This window comes from Phragmites australis, chromosome 16 (assembly GCF_958298935.1).
Source record: "Phragmites australis chromosome 16, lpPhrAust1.1, whole genome shotgun sequence".
Lineage (NCBI taxonomy): Eukaryota > Viridiplantae > Streptophyta > Magnoliopsida > Poales > Poaceae > Phragmites > Phragmites australis.
The window spans coordinates 18,591,934-18,599,443 of record NC_084936.1 but is presented as its reverse complement, the minus strand read 5'-3'; positions in this window follow the sequence as shown (position 1 = coordinate 18,599,443).

Below are 7,510 nucleotides of genomic sequence, written 5' to 3'. Positions count from 1 at the left end.
CCTAGCCTGGTTGGCCCAAGCACATACATGCCACCTACGAATAGAACTTGCGTAGATGCTTGATGTTCCACGTGTTTGGGAGCGACTGCCCGTCCTCTGCAGCCAACCAAAAAGAGCCTTCTCGCGGGACACCGATCACGGTAAAGGGGCCTTCCCACATAGGGGACAGTTTATTCCTTCCTTCGCACGATTGGACGCATCAGAGAACTAGATCCCCCACCTCGAGAGACTGGGCCCAGATGTGACGCTGATGATAGCGCCGCAGGCTTTGCTTGTATCAGGCTGCTCGGACGGCGGCACGTCGCCGGCGCTCTTCCAAGTAGTTGACGTCGTCGCGCCTTCGTTGTTCTTGTTCGCCTTCGGAGTAGGCATGCACCCGAGGGGAGCTAAGAGTGAGCTCGGAGGGGAGAACCGCCTCAGCGCCGTACAGAAGGAAGAAAGGAGTCTCTCCGGTGGTGCAACTTGGCGTAGTCCGATTGGCCCATAGCACAGTAGGCAGCTCGACGATCCACCCTTTCCCGTGCTTTGCGAGCACGTCGTAGGTCCGGGTTTTGAGCCCCTTCAGTATCTCAGCATTGGCGCGCTCGACCTGCCCATTGCTCCAAGGATGAGCGACTGAGGCGAAGTAGAGCTTGATGCTGAGGTCCTCGCAGTAGTCCCCGAACAAGGCACTTGTGAACTGAGTGCCATTGTCGGTGATGATCCTATTTGGGACGTCGAAGCGACTTGTGATACCGCGGATGAACTGAAGCGCCATGTTCTTGGTAACCTTGATGACTGGAACCGCCTTTGGCCACTTGCTAAACTTGTCGATGGTGACGTAGAGGTACTCATAGCCCCCGATTGCTCGGGGGAATAGACCCAGGATGTCCAGCCCCCAGACCGCAAAGGGCCATGACAGGGGGATGGTTTGAAGAGCCTGAGCTGGCTGGTGAATCTGCTTTGCGTGGAACTGGCACACCCTGCAGCGCCGAACCAACTCGGAAGCATCCTGGAGAGCTGTAGGCCAGTAGAAACCTTGCCGGAAGGCCTTCCTGACCAGCGTGCGGAACGATGCATGGCCACCGCACTTGCCCTCGTGGATCTCAGCGAGAAGCTCGCCGCCTTCTGCCCGGGTGATGCATTTCAGGAGGACACCGTCCGTGCCGCACCGGTAGAGACCCCCGTCTACTATGGCATAGCGTTTGGACTGCCGTGCAATTCTCTCGGCACAGGTATCATCCTCGGGGAGGAACTTTTCTTTCAAGTACCATCGGATCTCGTCCATCCACGAGGCATCGTGAGAACTGCCGGCAAGCGCAGTGCACTCACCGGGCGGCAGCACCCTGACGGGGCTCCCCACTGAGGGCGCCGCCTGGGTCCTCTGAACTAGGCTTGAGGGTTCCCCTTCATCCTGGTCGGTAGGCAGGACGGAAGGCCATGTGACCCTTCCTGGTACTCGGTTTTTCTGGTCGTGGGGGGACCTGGGTGCTCGGGGGCCACTGTTCATGACCCCGAGCACTCTCTTCCCGGCACTTGGTCTTCACACATCATCGGGGAACTCGGGCACTCGGGGGGACCACTGTTCATGGCCCCGAGCACCCCCTCCCGGGACTTATTCTTTTCGTACTTCGCGGAGATGATCTCCGCGGGAGGGCGCCACGTGGCAAACTGCTGACCTGACCTCGGGATTCGGGGACCCCTGGTTCCTGATTCACTGACAAGTGTGATAAAATAGCGAGATGGGTGAGTTCTGACGGCGAGGCAGCGAGGGTTCCTCAGGTTAAAAAAAATTCGCTTTTTTTGGACAAAAAAACATCGATTTGGGGACCAATTTTCACAGGCGGTCTCTTTTGCGCCTGTGGAAATCGTCAATTTTGACAGGTCTTCGATCACAGGCGGGTTCGATAAACGCCTGTAAAAACAGGTTTTGACCTACCTCTGAAAATAGTTTTTGTAGTAGTGGACTGTGAATATGTTTCATAATAAATTTATTTCAAAACAGATGATTTTTCCTATTTTGTCACCCAACGCACCTCACAAGAGAATTACAACAAGACAACAAAAACGCAGCAGAAACTCGACAAAAAGGTCCACTCAAATGACACCGAAAAATCCATGATTGGAATCGAACAAAAGGTGGGTCTCATGGTTGAAATCGAGCATTAGGTTCGATAGTAAACCAATCCATGACTCATCCCCACACAAATCTTGGAACTTGAGAAGAATCATCCAAAGATCAAAAGATGAACACTGGGTGAAGACGGTCTCCGATTTGATAGATTAGAGGTAAGGAAATTCAATACCCAATTGTGTATGTTTTGTACGCGAATTTTATGCATCTAACGACGAGAAGATCAACTCAAACAAGGCAAAACTTCCAGCTCAAGCACGAAAATGAAATTCACAATCGGAAATAAAAAAACTTGCAAAAACGCAAGGAACCTATCGGTGTATAGAATAAGGGGTCCCCTGTTCTAAGAGAGCACACCAGCCAATACCAGTTGGCAGAAGATATTTCCCCAAACTAGGGTCCTACCGCGCGACCAGTCTGCGCCTTCGCGACTAGGATCCTTACCACACAAGGAAATCTCACGATCAGCCTTCACAGGTCGCGGGATAGGTACTCCTCCCCGACGGATAGGTCATGTCCGGTGAAGAGGTGTCGTGTCCCATCCCATAGCATTAAACGCTACAGGACAGACTCGTAGGTGTGTCAGGCTGCCTCACAGGCACGCATGCGACTCCGATAATGGGACAGGGCAGATCGATTGACTGGGGTGAGATAAGCGTGGAGGAGTCCAATGGATGGGACAGGTTCGGCAGGGTCAGCAGGGCAAGAGAGGTACCTGCATCATCTGTTATAATAGCCTATGGGTGGAAGGTTTAACTAGGCATGGGGCTACTGCTTTTGGGCCCATTTGTCAGTTCTCCTTCTCTCTAGTCTAGTATATAATGAAAGAGGAACTCATCTATAACCGGTTCAGAAAGCACTCATAACAAAATACACAGGACATATGGCTATTATCCTTCAGGAGGTCTGAATCTAGATAACACTTGGTGTTCTTGAGTTCTAGCAGATACACACTTGTTCAAGATGTTAATCACGCACACGTCGTCTGGTACACCCTGTAATTATTGTCTAAGATTAACCCTCGGCATTTGGTGCGCTAGGTAGGTGGAGCATTTTCGCGTTTTGGTAAGTTTTGGTTGTTTTTTTTTTTGGGCTACTCATGGCTGGATCCGTAGCAACAACCAAACCCCGCTTGAAGGACCCTAGCTATCACAAGGTATTCGCCATTAGGGACGACCTAGAAAGAGCCCGACTGTGTAGTAGGAGGCATCGGAGGCCCTCATGTTCAGAGTACTGGCAGTAGGCTTCTGGCCTTATGCCCTGGGGAAGCCTGCCCCAGCTACTACAGTGTCGTCTGGTAGACCATCCTCAGACCTATGCATCTTTTTTTTCTCCTCACCAACGCAACATTGGCAGCGTGGTCTAGAGCCATCGGCTAGGCAACATCCCCAAGGTAAGAGGATACCCTGAAACTAATTGGGTGTGTGACCTTTTGGGCAGGGTCATCTCGAGGACAGGAAATAGGGTCTTCCGCTTTTCAAGTTTCTAATAGAAAGAATGGCAGCCTTGTAGGATCTCAATAGGTGACCTTTTTCTCCTCCTGTACTAATCACTCCTCGACCAGACGAGGAGTCGTTGCCCTATTTTGTAACTACCCCCATAGGTTACGGGAGCGGTACTGGTTGTCGAGCAATGAGGGTTTCTGCGACCAGAGATGAATAGGCACATGACCACACATGTCGATAGGCTGTTCACATTGAATGGACTGGGAGCTAGAGCGATCTCGACCCCACAAGCCAGCGACACCTTCAGGTATACATTTCAATTAAATTTTTAGGCCACCAAACAATATTGTGGAATATGAAGGCCACTTATCTGGAATACGAGCAACATCCGCATGAGGGGTAAAATGCCCACTAGCGATGAGGGACTCACTACTGGTCGTAAACTGAGTGCGAAGGGTTTCCTGTGCTCGGACCAGACGATGGCGACATACCTCTCCAAAGTGAGAAATATAGAGTGACGCTTCATCGGTTTTGAAGTCAAGCATGTCCCTCGCAAGGACAACTTCCTAGCCGATGAGCTGGCCCGTCTAGCCTCTTCTTGCGCACCTGCCTCAGTTGGAGTCTTTGAAAATGATTCATACAGCCACCCACCATGGTCTCAGGCCAAAGTGGAAGGGATGCTCCACTTGGAAACGAAGAACCGGAGGCAACACCTTTGGATGCAACACCTCATTAAGTGCCATTGACCTCGGGTGGCCATCATGTGGTTGCCCTGCTCGATTCAGGTACAACCTGGATGGATCAGATTTTAGACTACCTTTAAAATCAAGCAGCTCCTGACAATGATGTGGCAGCAGAAAGGGTCATGTGGCAGGACCATAAATACTCTTTGTGTAGAGGGACGCCTCTACCACCAAAGGAGCAATGACTTTTTACTGAAATACATCACTCAGGAAGGGGAGAGCACAATGTTCCTCTGATATCCTCAGAGGCATATGTGGTAGCCACGCTTCATACCTTACTTTGGTCGAGAAAGCGTTCTGGTAAGGATTCTATTGTCCCACAACCCTCCAAGATGCTTGCGAGCTGGTGTAACAGTGCTGGTCATGTCAGAACCATAGCCGACATACCATACTGCCAACCCAAGCATAGCAAAAAATACCACTCTCTTGACCTTTCACTGTCTGGGGGCTCGTTATCATTGGACTGTTCCCTAAAAGTAAAGGTGATATGCCCTAGAGGCAATTATAAAGATGATTATATCACACGCCTATTGTAATGTACTTTTGAATAATTTGTTATTCCAAGAATGACTACATTTACATTGATTGGTAAGTATGTTATTTGTTCATGAAACTTTTTGTTTATATCATGACGTTATTCTTAGTTGATCCCTGGTCGTATATCATTGTGATGATATATAAGACCAACACATGTATTGATTGATGATCATATTTCATGGAACATAGGTATAGAGATACCAAGTCAATAATATGAACTTTTATGTTAGAGAACATGATGTTGGATAGAGCCACATTGAGATATTGCTGGGATTATTATTTATGATGTACCATCAGTTGTTATCTCAAATGGTGTACCTGTAGGATCCTTAGACCTGAGATCGTCATTGATTCTCAAAATGTGTAGTGGCATACTTTGAGGCTGTCAAACGCTATTTTGTAACTGTGTAGTTATAAAGGTAGTTTGTGGGCTTATCATAAAACATGTCGTGGGGTATGAGCGATCAAGATGGAATTTGCCCCTCCTTGATAACGGGAGAGATATTTCTAGGCCCCTTAAGGTAGTTGGATCGAGAAAGTACATGGCTATGCCAATATGATTAAAGAGTTAGTCATGATGAATCCACTACTTGATTGAGTGAATGGTCGAGCTATCACAAGGGTGGCATGCATCTCGCCTTGAGCTTGACTGGTATCGTGAGGCGAAGGGATCGGTGCATGTGTATATCAAGGTTCAGCCGATATGATCTTTTGTGTTACTCTGGAGTCAACATGTCCTGCTAGGGACCGGTATTGATTTCGGTTTGGAAAGGGTTTCCGAGTTGTAGCTGTTTGTACATGAACCTAACGGGTCACACATTTAATGGGTTGGAACAAAACATGCGAATTGGATTCGTATATTGGTTTTGATTGGATTGCGATCCATGAGAAGTTAGAGTCCTAAAGGGCTTCCAACGTGGGAGCCATTGGTGAGCTCTATGTAGGGAGAGGCATGGGTAGGGCATGCTAAGGTTGAGCCATTCCGAAACCCTAGCCGTAGCCTTCTACACGATCTAGAAAAACCCTAGCCGCGCGTGTGGTGCTAGCATATCAGAGCTTGGCGTTTCTGCCCAGTACGTGTGGATATTGTAGAGGCGCTGTTGCTATTGATAACGACGTGTTCAGGATTGGTCGTCAACCGTGACGAACTGGTTGACGTACCTGCTCGTCTGATCGCGGAGCACAACACGACCACTCGGATCTGGTCGGACAGCACGACACGACCACTCAAAACTGGTTGAGGACGCTATAGACCTGATCGGGAGCTGGTTGAGGAACTGGTCGAGGAGCACAACCACCTGCTCGGAGTTGGTCGGGGAGCGTGACCACCTACGCAAGGCTGGTCGCGGATCTAATCGAGAAGCTGCTCGAGGATTTTGACGCGCATGACATTGGATTGGTCTACTCCGACTCTTCTTTTGCTGCACTACCGTGTCGAGAGGTAACGACCTATGATCTCATACTAGCATGGTTTCTTGAGCGAATGTGGTAGAAAAGTTTTGTTTTAGGCTAGCGTAGCCTGCCCGTTACCCAATAAAAAGCCTCAGGCGGTTTTAAATTCCTATTTATGGTAGTTGGCAAATTCACTAAGAGGATCGTGGCGAAGCCTATCAAGAAATTTTTTGCCACAACAGTGATTAAGTTCACACAAGCGGTGGTAATGCGATTTGGCCATCCAAACCGCATAATTACAAACAAACGAGACCCAATTCGCCAGTCAGAGAATGCATGTCAGTCGCCTTGAATGACCAACTACTCGCACGATGAGCAGGATGCGTGGCGAGAGGACTGTACGAACCCGAGCGAAGAGTCCCGCAAGCATGCTCAAAATTCGGGCAGCCCGATGCCAACAAAACCTCAGGCACTACCGTGAACACATGGTGCGGGAGAGGACACTAGATGTTGGCGAACTCAACCTCAAACGAGTCCAAAAATAGGGCAGGTCATAACAAGCTCTTCCCCATGGAGGAGGGGTCCTACAAAGTTATATGTATTTCCTGACTTGACATGATTGACATAGCCACAAAGGCCGGCCACAAATTACACGAGTTCTATGTGTAAGCCTACTCGAAGATGAGCCTAATTTTCTATTTTGTAGGATCTTCCGGACGAGCGTGGAACATGGCTTGTAAGTTTTTTAAATTAAGAAAACCAGACATTGTTTTGCAGGATAACCCGAGTATGAACGATCTCACTAGATTGTAAGTTTTTCCGATTCATAGGCTTTTAGGGTCTATAGTTTGTTTTTATACAACGTACATATTTTGTTCTACCCGATCGATTATGGATCTTCCCCGTGGACGCTTGGCCAGCGGTAGCTTCACCACTCTGAGTCTTGTTGAGGCACACCTGGTCGGAGCGCGCCTGGTTAGAGCGAGTTTGGTCAAGGCAACTCTGGTCAAGGCATGCCTGGTCAGAAGGAGTTTGGTTGGGATGATGCTGGCTGACCCTCATCTTACCGGCGTTGCTTGCGATCGCTACCCTGCTTTGTGCAATCTGGTCATGTCTGTGGCCGACTGGGCTGACATCGCGGACAGAGTGGTGGCCGGCCATGGCAGTGGTGGGTGGTGGAGAGGGCTTGGGAGCAGCAAGATCAATCTCCCAGGCAACTTCTGTAATTTCATCAACTACTGAATGTAATACATCAACCTCGACAAGATTATGTGATGACA